At 36.3% G+C, this 16,077-nt stretch overlaps 1 protein-coding gene across 1 annotated transcript in view; it reads right to left on the bottom strand.

Annotated features, from left to right (window-relative positions):
* LOC5572184 (ecdysone receptor) overlaps nt 1-16,077 on the bottom strand; it is a 754,961-nt gene that overhangs the window by 443,550 nt on the left and 295,334 nt on the right. The gene's annotated exons all lie outside the window — the stretch shown is intronic.

The raw sequence follows: 16,077 nt of genomic DNA, 5'->3' as shown, positions 1-16,077 counted from the left end.
GTAATGCAGATTAGAGGATTATTTCATTGTATTTACGTCGCAATTTTATCGGAGAGTTCCATCTCATAAAGTCACGTGTCAACATTTTCCCACCGAACACAAAAAATATCAAGAAAATATTATTCTCAAGCCCCAATCGTGGAAACAACAAAAAAAAACTTTTGTTCCACTGCTGCACTATATTGTTATGTCACGCTCGGAAACTTATTCTATGTTACTCTTATGCCCTCCACGACCACATTCCTTCACCCGTCTTGAACCCGCACCCCCTTAAATTTTCCCATTATCACGACCATCCCTAACACACAAAGAACATCGCTTTCCCTTGAGCGCCACCTCACGCTTCCATCCCTCCTCCTTCTCCAACGACACAAAGAAAACAATCATTCTGAAATTATTTTTCCAGTCACGAAGTATACTTATCAAAAAAGCACACCCCTTCATTATATAGCTCCCTCTTCTGTCCTTCCGCTAGGACCACTCTCGAGTAGCATACATGCAGGCGCATTGTACCGCGCTCTCGTCTCCTTCATTTATGTATTCAACCGATGGAGCGCACTGTCAGTTTGAAAATAGCTCGCCTGCCGTCCGTCCGTCGTCCCAAGGCTAGGGCCCCGAAAAGTGAACGTTCGTGGTCCCGCACAGCACACAAGGCGAGTCGCGATTTTGAAGGGAAATGTCGAGATCAGAAATAAAAAAAATCTGTCTGCATGGCGCCAAACACCCCGCGAGCGAACACATGCCGCGCGCCTCGACGGTAGGCAACCCGACAGTACATAAGCTTCTGTCGACACAATAGACTCACGCTCTCTGCTCCATTCCTCTCTCTCAATTTTCTCGTTCATGCTTGTATTGGTGAGAATGAGAACAACAGTCCTCTCTCGCCATCAGCTCTTCATCGCTCATTCTTTCCCACGAACTCAAAAATCATCACAAAAAGAAATCAAGCTCAAGGAGAACTGCGTGCAACGACTTTTGCCTACCCACCAGGCGCGCGCGCCATGTGGTGTTAGTGAACTTTGCGTTCCACCGACTTGTTATACATAAAGGCCTGCTGTCGTCGATTCCGCAAACCTCTACCCGCGCCATCCGAGTTAGGTTAGGATAGGTTAGGGTCCATTCGGGGTGGGCTGGGTGGCAGTGCACTCTGCAACCTGGCAACCCTTCATTCGAGTATTATTGAAGGAAAATCAGGCAGGAGCCAAGCACAGCAATTGGAAAGCGAGTTTGTGGGTTGCAAGGACATTTTCTCGGAAAACCCGGTTGGGAAAAAAGGGCTGCGCGTGGGAGAAAGTAACGACCTAACCTAGGCTAACCTACTGCCTCTGGGAGGTTAGTTAAATCGGACCGAAGAACGCGTGGGCGGAGGTTATCGATGGTTAAATTGATGCGCAATAGATATAGGGAGCGAGCAAAAAAAAAAGACCGGAGACTGTAAAAAGACGGACAAGTCCAGTTTCGGGGTCATAGGTCATGGTTTTGGGCGGCAAAGTCATCGTCGGACGATTAGGGGGCATCCGGAGAATGAAGATACGGTGGAGTTTGGTGACGGTGAAAGGAAGATACGATGGAAAAGCTATCTACCTATATCGAACAGAATGCGAGTGAGCGAAAGCTAACGCTTTCGAGAATTTGAGATTTGTATACTTTTGGGGGAAGAAATTAAGAAAGTGGTAGAAAAGTTTTAACTCTCGCTACCAGGGAGTTTGAATATATTGATTTTGTGGTTATTTGTGGCACATGAACACGAAAATGGCTTCTGAGTATATAAATACTGCTGCTGCTAAATAAATGCTGCTGTTAGTGAATAGGATTGAAAATAATTATAAATTCACTAGAGTTTTTAGAACACAAATAAATGAAAAATCCATTTTTGAAAGTATGATTTCTCGATTACTTTTTGAAACCGACGTAAGTAACTTTCATATAGTTGTGAGAAAATTGATTAAGAAGAATCAACCTATCTTCTAAAACAGTTTTAAAATAAATTCGCTCTGCCATTGTTTCGCCATGTACATCGCTTGAATTTTGCAGCCAATCAGCTCGCGTTAAAATACTAAGTAGTTTCTATCTCTTCCCGCCAAAAAAGGAAAAGCCGTTTCATTCAGTTACTTACGTTTTTATACCAGCGTTAAATCGACTCAAGTAGTGTTTTGTTCTGATTCGTGGTTGAGTCGCTCCATACAAAAAGTGAAAGTGGTGAAAGTAATTAGGTTGCGAAAGTTGAAAATCTCACTTACGCCGTTTTGTAAATCTTGAAATTAAACGTTATAAAAGTGAAAAATCGAATTGGTTTAAAGCGAAAAATGTAGAATTTTCCTTGAGAAACACGTAGGATTGATAAAGTAAGTTTGTTTACTTTTCTGACTTGGTCTGTTTGAATACGTTTTTTAGCCAAGTTTAGGTTATTAGGCTCAACCACGGTTTTGCGTTAAAACAACTCATGCTTGAGTAAATCCGCGTTGCCTTGCTGTGTTAAAACTATAACCCCCGTGGCATTTTTGACGACTAAGTGATCGTCAAACATGATCAAAAGTTTCAAGGTTCAAATTTAAGCTCATTTTTGAAATTGAAGTTTAAACATGATATAGCCATTATTTTAGCGGGAAAATGAGATCCTAAAATGTTTAATGAAATCTCGTTTTAATTTACTAACACGAAAGAGCATGCTACTCCAACTACTTTAGCAATTTTTCACGCTCAAATAACGGGTATGTCATATTTAAACTTTAATTCAAAAATTGGGTCCATAAATTAACCTTGACACTTTTGATCATGTTTGACGTTGGCTTAATCGACAAAAACACCACTGGGTTTATTTCTATCTGACATTTCGAAACGGACACGGAAAACAAAATACACCCTAAATTTTAGTTTAAGTCAAGGGCTGTGGCAAAATCTAAAACAACATTGTTTTTTGGGCTGAAACTAACAAAAAACATTTAAAAATTAAGTAAACATGTGTTTTTGGCCTTAATTTAAGCGTTTGGCACTAAAAAGTTGACAGGGCTTTAGGATCCTATTGAAACAAATTACATTTTTAAGCAGATTTGTAGTTCTACAAATCTTTTAAACATAGAATTTCTGAGAGAATAGTACTAGAAGGTTATCCTCACTGATGTTGATGTCATATAATTTCAAAATTCACCTTCGATTGCGTAACAATTTTAACTCAAACTTAGAAATTTTTCTTTTTATGTGATTTTAATTCAGAACGGAACACACACTTTTAGTTTGGTTTCTTCGAGAGGTTCCTCTCCGTAGTGATTTCTTCTGATATTTTCCATGCTTTTTCACGAGTTCCTCTTTGGGTTTTCTAATAATTATTAAAGAGATTTCTTCAGTAATTACATCGCTTTTCTCACTGCAAATTCTTTGGAATTTCTTTCTGGAAATCGTTCATAAATTCCTCCAGGAACTCTTTTATTTGGATATTTATTCATGTTTCCCTTCATTCTTCTTGGGTAGTTTGTTGAAATTCTTGTATAGTTTTATTCCAGCAGTTCTTGCCGAAATCCAAAGCATTCATTCTGGTATTAAAGATCACTCCAAGGAAATCTCCAAAACAATCATTCGGGGATTCCTACTGAAACAACCTTAAACATTATTTGGAATATTTATAAAGATGCGAACGTGAACCCTTCCAGGTCAGACATAATTCTGTCAAGTATACTCTAAGAAATCTAAGGAATCCCAAATATTATAGTATTTTTCATTAAATTATACAGGTTATACCGTTGACACCCTTTTTTTAATATCTGAAGGAAACCTTCAGTGATTCTTCCTTAAATTTCTACGTACATTGATTCCAGATTTTCTTAAAAAAAAATCTTTTTTAATCGATTTCGGATGTTTTGGCAGTTGTTTTCCAGAATTTCCTTAACAATTTCTATTAAGAATTTCTTTAAGTATTCTTATATGAACCCAAAGGAATAGGAATCCTCCGAGAATTTCAAGAATTACACCAGAAATTTTCTCAGTTCTCCGCAAAATCCTGGAGGTATATTACCTACAACACTTTTATCCAAAAATTTCTTAAAGAATACATCCTGAAATTACTCCAGTTAATAACTGACAAGAAACTTCTATTCTTTGAGCAATAACTGTATAAATTGCAAAAATTCTCGAAAATTCTTAAAAACTAAAAAACGCGAGAAATTTCTTTTAAAATCTATAGCAATTCCAAATGATATCACCGAAGAAAAATATATAATTTTTTTTTTTTTTCAAAAAATCTTTGTTGATAATCTTGGAAGAAAATGCTAATATTTTCAAAGCTAACACATCTGGTGGCCAGTAGAAAAGACGTTAAAAAGAGGTTATTAACTGGAGAGCTTTCTTTGCCAAACTTGCCATTTTCGCATTCGTATATCGTGTGGCAGGTACGATTATACCAAAGCCACATTAAAGACCTACATGTCCCTTGCAGTTGCCCAAAAATTTATAGCTCATAAGATAATCTAGAATGCCGTGAAAAGTGTACTGCGATCTGTCAAACTTGGGTACCTTTTGCACTACGAATACCCGAGTCGGACGGACCTGATTATACTCTATGCCCAGTGAAGTCAAGGAAATGTCTATTACGAAAAGATCCTGAACCGATCGGGAATTGAACCCAGACACTTTCGGACTCTAACCGTTCGGCTAAGGAATAATATTTAGAATAAAAATCCCTTACTTGAATAGTATTTGCACCACCATGACATATACCATTTTGACGCATAACGTTTTGTTTTAATTTGAAATAAATCTCAAAAAAGAAACTCTTACCACTCTTCAACCGTTGCACCTATTTACTCTATGGGAGACTAGCGTAAGTAAAATGGAATGATTTGGCAACAGTTGAAAAGTTGGAAAACTCAATGGGGCACCCCCTAGATATGTGGATTAGGGTAAGAGAAAAGCTCCCTCAAAATTTCAAATCGACTGGTTGCTCCACCAGCTAGCTCATTCCTTTCAAAGTTTGTATGGGATATTCGTTTCAAATATATTGACAATTGACCCTATGTCACTACTTCGTTCCGTATACTAATTGATGGCGTTCAATGGATATAGGGCAAACGCTCACTTAGTGGAGGTAGTGTGTTTTGGCATGTTTCGTACTAATAAATGGTTATGTGATATTTTTCTATGATGCACGATGCGAAAATAATACAAGTAGTCGAATAATATTCATGAATTTTAACCGTAAAACTATTTAAAACAATTATTTTGCTTAATTTTCTTGTACCTTTGTACCTATAGTGCTGCATCAGTACCCATAGTGGAGGGTCCCATAAGAAACACAGCGCAACAAAAATGACATTTTTGCTTGTCTCAAGGATCAAATTATGTGTCTCTAGTAGATTTGGGGTTGCTGAATCTGATGCCGTTCTCAGAAATTTCCCAGCACGTCACAATTTTTAGCTACAGGTCGCCAAAGTTGTATAAAACATTGGTTTTATTGATGTTTACCTAAATTTTGAAGTATATTTTATCAAACTTTTTTGTGATCTTATCCACCAAGCATGCAAAGGAGGACTTAAACTTTTGTTTTAGATATATTTTGGTTGAAATTACACGATTAAATTTAGATTAAACCGATTTTTTCAACATGCTTGCAGTCTCCATACAAAATTCTTCGTTTCTCTTATATGGCAAAATACAATACTTTTCTAAACCATCAAAAAATAACTTTTTCGCATCAAAAGTATTATAAACTTTGATGATAAGTATTGTTAAAGACGTAAAGTTTGAATTCTGTGGCAAATGAGGCAAATTAATTTCCTTACAAGCTAGCAAACTTGCATGCAAGTTGGCTGAAATAGTCAATTTTTGCATTTTCAACAACCAATATCTCAAAAACTAGACGTGCTACGATATTTTTGTAAATGGCAATGGATTCAGCAACCCTTAATTATGTAAATAGAGGTATTTTGATGCTGGAGACAAAAACGTGTTCCGCAGTGAAATCAATGGTCCCATAAGAATTCAATCATTCTTAAAACATACCTCCACTAAAGGAAGAGTGTACCTATTATTGGTGTAAGGCTTTTTGTAGGGAAATTTTAAAATAAATCGTGATTTTTACACATTTTAGTGATAGAAGGACTTGAGATCTATCGAATGATACATTAAAATCATATATTTCATGGTTTTATCACCATGTTTTAGCAGTTTTCCCTTAGGTGCACCACTACTGGTACACTTGCCCTACATAAATGCATGCACTTTATGTAACAGCTCGCCCAACATCATAGCTGGAAATCTCATATGCCCCAACAGACCGTTATTATGAAAAAAACAATGTCCATCAAATCTGAGCACAGGTTTCAATGCATGAGGTCATTCTGCACCTCTGGACCAATTTTTAAAAAATCCCTAGGAGGAATCTCGTTAAATCTTGATTTGAAGCTTTTGACTTAAAAATTCACCATAATTCATATTAAAATTACGTTATACTGCTCAAAAAACCCACAAAAACGCTCAAAAAGTTGATCAAACTTTTCTTAACTAGTATACAACTGTTACCGTTGTTATAATTAGACAAATTTACAACTGACTATACTCACCAGAGTGGCGTAATTATGTTTTTACATGGCTTAAACCAGTAAGCTAAGTTTAATACAATGAATACTTAGAAACGAATTTCAATATACAATTGATGTTACGTTCAATAAACGTGAAATATACATTGCGGAGTATTATTAATTCGCAGCTTATTTTTCGACTTTCACACTAAGTGACCAGCCCACCAAAGTCTGCCGTATTTATTTTGCCTAATAAAATTTGCTTCTTTGTACATCTGTAGAAGTGCCCCTTGATGTTTACGTCTAGTTTTCCTCCGATTATTACCCTCAGGGAACTTTACTTAAAAAATATCTTGGTCAACATTCTCAGCCACAACATGATTATAACTACATGGGAACCATGATTGTCATATGTCACAAGTGTTCGAAGATTAACAAAGTTTTTAACAACTTCAAAAAAATCCCTAACAAGTATTTGAGTATCAACATCACTCTCTATACCTGTAACCATTTACTTCGTTTTAAAAGAATTCCTCGTCAATCTGTTTATCAATATTTCTAGGTTGCGGTCGACTCAGTTATAAAAATCTAGCTTTGACAGGTAATATAAAAGACTAAAAAAAAAGACTTGAAGCTAACTAAGCTGATAACTACAAACAATTGTTAGAATTGTAGACGAGGAGCCTATTTTTTTGTAAAACTACATGGAATGAAAAAGAGATTGTCGCATATACTTCGCATATACTTCTTGATTTTGCAGACGATGACTTTATTGGAATCGATCGAAGTGCAGTAGAACAGGGTTTCACTATTTTTAAGATGGACAACTAGGATACGCTTGTAATGTCATTTAATCTATTCAAACGTCTATGATTGCATGTAAAGAAAGACGCAGGTTCAGATGTATTGGTGCTAAGGTAGTGCTTGATGGAGATATAGTTGAAATTGTTGATGACCCATATAACACTTGTGACGTATGATAATAATGATTCCTTTGTAGTGAAAACACGTGTTCTGACTGTGAATATCTTCTTACTCGGATTACGTAACCAGCTTAGGGACCCGTAACTTGCAAAGGGAAACGACATTTCTACACTGTTGCTGACAAAGGCTTATCTGACTTCATAGATCCATTATTTCGTAAACAACTTCGCCGAAACACTGAGAAGTGTTTCGAAATATAAACGAGCTTTCAATAATAATGCAAGGAGAACTATGAATGCAAGCATACCCAAATTAAACATCATTGTCAATTTGACCTGGATAAAACGCTGATTCTTGGCTCTCTAAGCACATTTATTTGAGAGCAGGAGCGAAGAATATTAAGTGAATAAAATAGGCAAACTTCATTGAGCTGGACATTTAGTGAGAATGCCAGAAGAAAAAGTTGCAACAATCAGGAGGAGGTTGGCTGTCCCGTGGAAGACATCCGCGTATGTTCATTCTGATATTAACGTGAGCGTACCAGAGCAACCAAATCAATCCAGATTTGAAACAAACGATTGATACTATCTCTATTCGACTATAAAAGTAATCACATGGCCTAACTTCTAACTATTATTATGTTACATTTATTCTCAGATCCTTTTTTTTGAATAACAACATTGTTAATCGTTAATTTATTTGTTTTACCTTTCAACCGGTTCAACATAGAAAACAACAATCAATAGGGTCCTAAAGCCCTGTCTCAATTTTATTACCAAACGCTTAAGTTTAGGGCAGAAACACATGTTTACTCAATTTTTAAATGATTTTCATTGGTTTAAGTACAAAAAAACATTTTTTTATGATTTTTGAGATTTTGTCACACCCCTTGGTTTAAACTCGAATTTTGGGTATATTTTGTTTTCCATGTCCCTTCCGAAATGTCAGATAGGAACAACCCCAGTGTTAAAACTATATGCCCTGTGGCATTTTTGTCGAAAAAGTGAATGTCAAACAAGATCACAAGTGTCAAGGTTGATATTTGGAACCATTTTTAAAATTGAAGTTTAAAAATGATATAGCCGTTATTTGAGCGGGAAAACTTGCTAAAGTAGTTGCAAGAACATGCTCTTTCGTATTATTGAATAAAAACGAGAATTCATTAAACATTTTAGGACCCAATTAAACTTAAACCAGTAAACGATGAAAAAACAAAATACTTAAGCCATTCCGGAAAGCTAAGTCAGTTGTAAATATTGCTTGTTATAACAAAGGTAACAATTTTATACCAGTTGAGAACAGTTTGGCCTACCTTTTGAGCGTTTTTGTAAGTTTATTTTTCAGTGCTATTGCGTAAATTTAATATGAATAATATTGAATTTTTAAGTCAAAAACTTCAAATCAAGATTTCTCGAGATTCCTCCTGGGGAATTTTTTAAAAATTGGTCCAGAGGTGCCGATTGGCCTCAGGAATTAAGCCCAGTGCTCAGATTTGATAGACATTTTTTTTTTTCATAATAACGGTCTGTCGGGGCACTGTGATATGACCTTAAACTCTAACTCGATGCGATCTGTTTAAGTTTCCCATGCAAGTTTACCTCTCTAACTCGATATTTTCATAAATATCCTCCAAATGTCAATAAATTCCATAAATTTGAATGTTACGATTATGCTCAAGGATGGAAATCTAGTGATCGTGATAAAATCCAAGGAGCATCGCAGTTGTTCTTTGTCCTACGATCATAGTAACAATGATGTAACGAGTAATGGAACATCGACTCTTGGAGGTATCACTGTAGTTAGCACTTTGTGATTATAAAAACAATTGGTCATGGTTTGGGTTGAAGAAAATGGCCGAAATGTGTTCTGATTCAATTTGATCGTAACTTGTTACATTGTCAGACAAACTTTTTGTCCCGCGACAACTACAGTGATACCTCCATGAGTCGATGTTCCATGACTCGCTATCGACTCATGGAACCATACTAATAACAAAATTAACAAACAGCTTTCCAAAGGATTGCTGTTCCATTGCTCGATATTTCCATGAGTCGATGGTCCCTTCAATATCGACTCATGGAGGTTTCACTGTAGTACATCGTATCATTCACATATATGTGATGCGTGAGCCGAGTGAAGTGCTTAAATCATGCTTCCGCAAAAGCAACGGCTATCTTTTTTTTTCAATTAATTTATTTGCTAAAAAAACTAAACGTTACAAAACTTACAAAATAAAGCTTACATAATTTCCAAATTCAATGTCCAACAATTTCTTGTTTTTATGTAGTTCTGTTCTCATTATCGAGTTGAATAGTTTTGTTTGATCCTTCGACCTTGACGCTTGCTCCTACGGGAGCCGGCGATGAGGGCAGGATCAAACATGTCGCGCGATCGGTCGGGTAAAGTGAAAAAGTGGCGCGTTCGATTAGTTCTTTTTGATCTTTCGAAGTTGACACTTGCTCCTGGGCAGTGCAGCAAGAAAGCCCAAGCAGTCGTCAGTTGTTTTCCCTCTCGGGTCGTGCGCCTATTTTCTCTGAGTGCTTTTATATAGCCGATCAAATGAGTGAAGCTGAAAGTGGATTGTTGCTGCTCAAGGATGACGGATCAATTGGTGAGCTTGTTTCATACTACTATTTCTAATCTATAAAATATGTATGACTGCACCTTTAATCATTACAACGGTGAGACGTAAATATGATTTTTCAACAAACTATGAAAGGTTCGTCACTGTGAGTGTCGACATAAACTCTGATTCATAAATTATTAATGTCTAATTTTTTTTTCAAAACACCTTTTTCCTTTTACATTTATTTTTGTAATTAAAAAAAACTTTGAATGGTTCGACACTACGAGTGTAGACTTGCGAAAGGTTCACTTTATTCAACAAACTTTGAAAGGTTCGTCACGTCAAGTGTCGGCATAATTTTTCTCTACATAGATATTGTTCATATCAAATGAAAAAATAATATTTACATATAAGCATGTTTATATCTCACCAATAATTATTTATCATGGTCTAATCGCTTATCAAAGTGAATCCTGTGACCCAACGATCCTCCCCATTAACAAACATCCCTCCCAGTAACCTTTGTGGAGATGCAGAGGCAAACACGGTCTCCAAATAGCAAAGGTTACACACTAACATTCCTTCCCCCAATCCCACCTGACTGCAAGGACGTGGCCGGCGCCGTTATTGACCATGTATAAATAAAGGCACTGAATTATGCACACTGAAGAAGATTATGGCCAATCCCAGCCGATCTTCTAGTTGATTCTTTGTGCATTTTCACTGACTCCGGTCAATCACGGAATAGCAACCATTGATATGTGTAGTCAGTCTAAGCTAAGCTAAGCTAAGTTCTGTTCTCATTATCGAGTTGAAATCATTTACATTACCGTTTGCATGATTTTTTAGATTATAGTTCACTACATTCGCTAGTATCCACAGTGACAACTTCTCATTATTTTTTCCTAATGTTTTGTCTAAAATTTCTGTGGGGTCTATAACATCTATCTTAAGCTTTTTTACAATCAGTCCACTTGCGTGATTCCATACCTCACAAGAGTTTTTACATTTTTTCAAACGATGATCTATATCATCTATTTGTTCACATATATTGCATAAATTATTGTCTGTTCCTCTTATCTTGTGCTGAAATAGTTTACTGCGAGTTGGAATTATGCTATTTACATAGTAATAAAGTGACACTTTGAGATTCGAATCGAGAAATTTTTTGTTCAAATTCTGCCACACATTTTGCCAAATTTTGTGATTGTTCTTTATTTCTATGTTGGGTTGAATTTGCATATTTTCAATGAAATAATTATACATCCACTTGGTAGAATTCAAATTTGTAAGCCCCACAAAATTTTCTGCATATTTCATATAAATACCACAGGTTCTACCTAATTTAAGATTTTTTCTATTTTTATATAGAAAATCTTGTGCGGGCTGTGAACCATTTTCAATTGATGAATACAAAATGTTACGAATAAACAGTGCTTTAATTTTGTTACCTACATGAATTAAGCCTAGACCTACTTTCTCTGAATCTAAATACAATTGATTCCTACTAATTTTAAACAAATGACCCATCCACAAATAATTTCCTACTACCTTGATTATCTCTGCAATAAATTTGTTAGGTGCTGGTATGATTTGTCTAACATACCATAGTTTAGACAAAATGTAGTTGTTCAAAATCCAAATCTTATGTATAATATTTAAATTTCTAAACTTTGAGACGAATATTGATTGTTTTATTTTTTTTTAACTGTACCTCATACATGTTGGAAATGGTATCATCCCATGATGTTTTGAAAGTTATTTCCAAAAATTTTAACTCATCAACTTGGTTAATTTCTCCGCTTTCTAATGTAAGATCGTTCAAGCATAAAATACTTGATTTTCTTGAATTTAAGCTAATTCTAGCATCTTTAGAAAATATTGCCATAATCCTGAACACTTTTTGAAATTCTATTTGGTTTTTTATTATTATACAAATATCATCTGCATAAACCACCATTTCTACAAACTTATCATCATGTAATATTCCTGATATTTCGGCAGCAAGCATTGCCAGCAACGGTTCTAGGTACAATACGAAAAGGACCATGCTTAAGGTGATTATATAACGAAGCCACACCTCAAATTTTCAAGAGCACAAGACTTGAGAACGAAACAGCGCTCCGCGTAGAAAATCTATCCCAATGGTCACCACCAGCAAGCAAGCAATTTGATTGGTTTTCAAGGCGAACTGTTGTCAGATTCTCTCGTCTTGTGCATTTGAAAATTCAAAGTTTGGCTTCGTTTTATAATCACCTTAATGGACAACCTTGACGCACTGAGCGATTTATTTTGATTTTTTCCTTCAAACTTCCCCCAATGAGTAAACTGGGAAAGGCCTCGTCGTAAAGATTTTTTAAAGTTGTTCTAAAAATTTCGGGAAATTCAAATTTTCTCAGAACCGCCCATAAATAGCTTCTATCTACATTATCGAACGCTTTTTGGAGATCTAAACTTAAAAAAGCGAGTATAAAGGACCGTTTTTTGTTCGATGACGCTACTAAATTCCTTAACACTTTTAAATTGTCCACACAAGATTTCTCTTTGTGACACGCAGCTTGATAGGGACCAATTAAGTCTGGCAAAATATTTTGAACCCGGTTTGCCAAAATCTTCGCGAAAAGTTTATAATCTGTATTTAATAACGATATTGGTCTGAATTCATTAACCGATGGGTTAGGGCATTTTGGAATAAAAATGACAACCCCGTCTTTAAAACTGGATGGAGGCTTTTTCCCATCAACGAGATAGCTATTACATAATTTGATAAGATCTTCCTTGAAAAATTCGTAGTATTTCAGATAAAATTCGTAGGATAAACCGTCAATACCAGGTGATTTTTTCTTAGTTGCGCTGCTCAAAGCATTCAAAAGTTCTTCTGGTTGGTTGGTTTGACTTTATTAACGAGATTTTTAGCCCTGGGCTAGTTCATCTCGGGACCAACGGCTTTACTTCCCTTCCGAAGGAAGTCGTCACTATAACTTTTTACGTCATAAGTGACTATGTCGGGGATGGGATTCGATCCCAGGTCCTCGGCGTGAGAGGCGAGTGTTCTAACTACTACACCAGGTCCGTCCCCTAAGTTCTTCTGCAGTTATTGGCTGAATTAAGTACTGTTTCTGATCGTGGTTCAATTGTTTTGCTATGTTATTTAATGACGGAAATTCAGTTGATCTCGAAAATTGTTCGCTGTCTTGGAATATCGATTTGTAGTATGTTAAAAACTCGTCTTTGATTTTTAAGCTGTCTGATGTAATCTCATTTCCTATTTTTAATCGTGAATTAACTAGTTTCCTATCATTGTTTTGAGCAATTTGAAAAAATACCCATTTTTTCATTTTCCACCAGTGAGCTCGGTTGGAAAATATGAGAGAATTCTGATAATTTCGCTTCTTCAATTTCAAATAATCTTTTCTTCATGAAATCCATTTCTTCGTTAACATTGTCTCCTGCATTCAATCTTACCGAAAATTCTTGCATTGCTTTGTAATACATGCTCTTCTCATTCATACAATTCTGTGGTAAAAATTACTATTGTAGCTGACTACGCCCATTCTTGAAACTAACATGGAATTTCGGACCAATTTACTATGTTTACGGTACATCCCACTACATTTCTGGTACATTTGACAGAAATAATTTACAACAATCTGATTTCGACAACAGACATGGTAAAATCAAGCGCATTTCTGGTCTGCTGAAAATTGCCGGTGCGAGCGCTTAAGTTAACCCCCTAAAATGGTAGTTTTTACTGCACAATTTTTTTGCGTGTAATTTGTATGTTACGATTGATAGTGTAACTACGGAAAAATTCCTGGTTGCAATTTTCAAATCTGAACTCCACCACAAATTAAAATCCTTCCGATATTTTTCTCTAGTTTTGCATTGTTCGATCTTTTGAACATAATCTGTAACGAGATCCTCATTTTTTAAAACAGCTGAGTTCAGCTTCCAATATGCTGATTTCGAAAAGGTAGTGGGAGGTAATTTATTCACCTCAATCTTCACCACGACCGAATGGTGATCTGAGAATGCAAGTGGCACTGTTTTAACCTCATAAACTTTATCTATTGAAATGCGAGAAAAGTACAAGCGATCTAATCTGGAAGCGCTTTTGCCACGGAAAAAAGTAAAAAAAGGCTTCTTATGGAGCTTTTTGGCTACGTCGATTAGTTTCATTTTATCAATTAATTCTCGCATACTCTGAGATAACGCCCTAAAAGCCATTGGTAGCCACGTGTGTAGCTCGTTGTTTCTAAGCAAAAGAAAGAATAAGCATCCAAACCAACATCACGGGCAGGTAGATAATGATCCTTTCTTTCCCATAGCGTTGTTAAATAACATGAAAATCCATTCAAATGCTCAGAAACAACGAGCTACACACATGGTTACCAATGGCTTTTAGGGCGAGATCAGAAGTTATGCGAGAATTGTTGCAATCCTGGACAAAAATTATTCGCTCCTGTACAATCTTCTTCATTCAGTGGGATCAACCACCACGTCTGAATACACGAAGTTTTTCCGAATTGCCACAGCTGTAGACCTACTCATGTTAGCATAGTTCAATATAACCTCATGACTTGGTAGAAAGAATGACGAAGTTATACACATTTCTTGGAAAATACTATATCAATATCATTGAAATTGACAAAGTCCTTTACGAGTGACTGTTTAGCTTTGCACACGATACCGTTGAGGTTGCTATTCTGATGATAATCTACTCATTTTTCAAACTTAGTAAAGAACTCAGTTTTGCTTTTTCGGATCTACGTCAGATCTCTCGTTCTCATCATCCACTTCGGATAGTCCAGCAATGCTGTTACTCACTGAAACGTCCGCTACAGAATTTTCTCTTTTCTCACCATGACCTAACTGAGAGTCATCATCGAATGAATCTTTGTTCCCTCTTTTTCTCGAACCCGCTCCCTGGGATTCAACGTTTTCTCTACTTGCCGGGGGCAATCCGGCTTCAAGTGGTCCGTGGCCTTGCAAATGAAACATTTTTCCTGCATACCGGAGTAGTATACACGGCATCTGTAGTTACAGATGTAGATTTGGGGGGGTATTTCCTTGTTCACATCCATATAGATGCCTCTCACACCGGAGAAACAGTTGAATCCTGATCCCATCGAGCGTTTCTCGTGAACGATTTTCTTGACAACTCCGAACTTCCTTATGAATTCGGCGACCTCCTTGTCCGGAACTTCCGGAGGGATGTAAAACAACCGTACGTACCTAATCTCCTCATTTCCGTCCGTAACCATGACCTTAGTGCCTTGTCCACTGGAGTATCCGAAAACTTTTTCGCCGATATGCTGCTCCAAACACATTTTCATTAACGTTTCGTTGTTGAACTTGATAACTATGCACTTTTCATCACACTTATATTCGGATGGAGATCTGGCTTGATCTCCGAATCGAACTTTGACCCTTTTTTTTCTTGCGTATTCCATTTTGGCTGCCATGATTTCACTTTCAACAATGTCTACTATTGTTTCCGAAGAAACGAAGAATACAAAAAAATATGCTCTGACTCTCAGCCTCCAATATACGTCTGAGCGCTTCGAGATGCAGGCTCAAACTGCTCTTAGACTATTCAAATACTGTGTTGTTTGTCGCTAGAGTTGACTTTTTTCCATCCTTGATTATGCTTATAGTAAAATCAAGGATTGTTACTTGTTGCAGAATGATAAAATTATTTTTTAACTATTTAACTATTAACTATTTCTCACGTTAAAATAATTATTTACTATTTATTTTGTAAAAACAACGAAAATGTCAAAATTCTAAAATATATGTGTTCTATATCTTCGATTCCTCCCCAATTCGATAGTCCCTTCAATATCGAGTTAGAGAGAGTAGACTGTATAATCATTTTAAGTTTTCCCCCTAAAATGGTAGTTTCTATCGCAAATTTTCTCTTTGCTTGTATTGCATGCAGGCTAGCTATTAGAAAAAATTAGAGGTCCATGCAAGTTTGATAACAAGTGTATTTCAGAATACCTTGAACATATCAGTTGACACATGATTGGCCACCTCCAGAAGCACATTACGATGACGTGTACGAAAAGTGTTTTT

The sequence above is a fragment of the Aedes aegypti genome, chromosome 3, assembly GCF_002204515.2.
Source record: "Aedes aegypti strain LVP_AGWG chromosome 3, AaegL5.0 Primary Assembly, whole genome shotgun sequence".
In the NCBI taxonomy this organism is placed as follows: Eukaryota; Metazoa; Arthropoda; class Insecta; order Diptera; family Culicidae; genus Aedes; species Aedes aegypti.
Note: the sequence above shows the minus strand (reverse complement) of the source record. Positions and strands in the feature narration are given on the sequence as shown.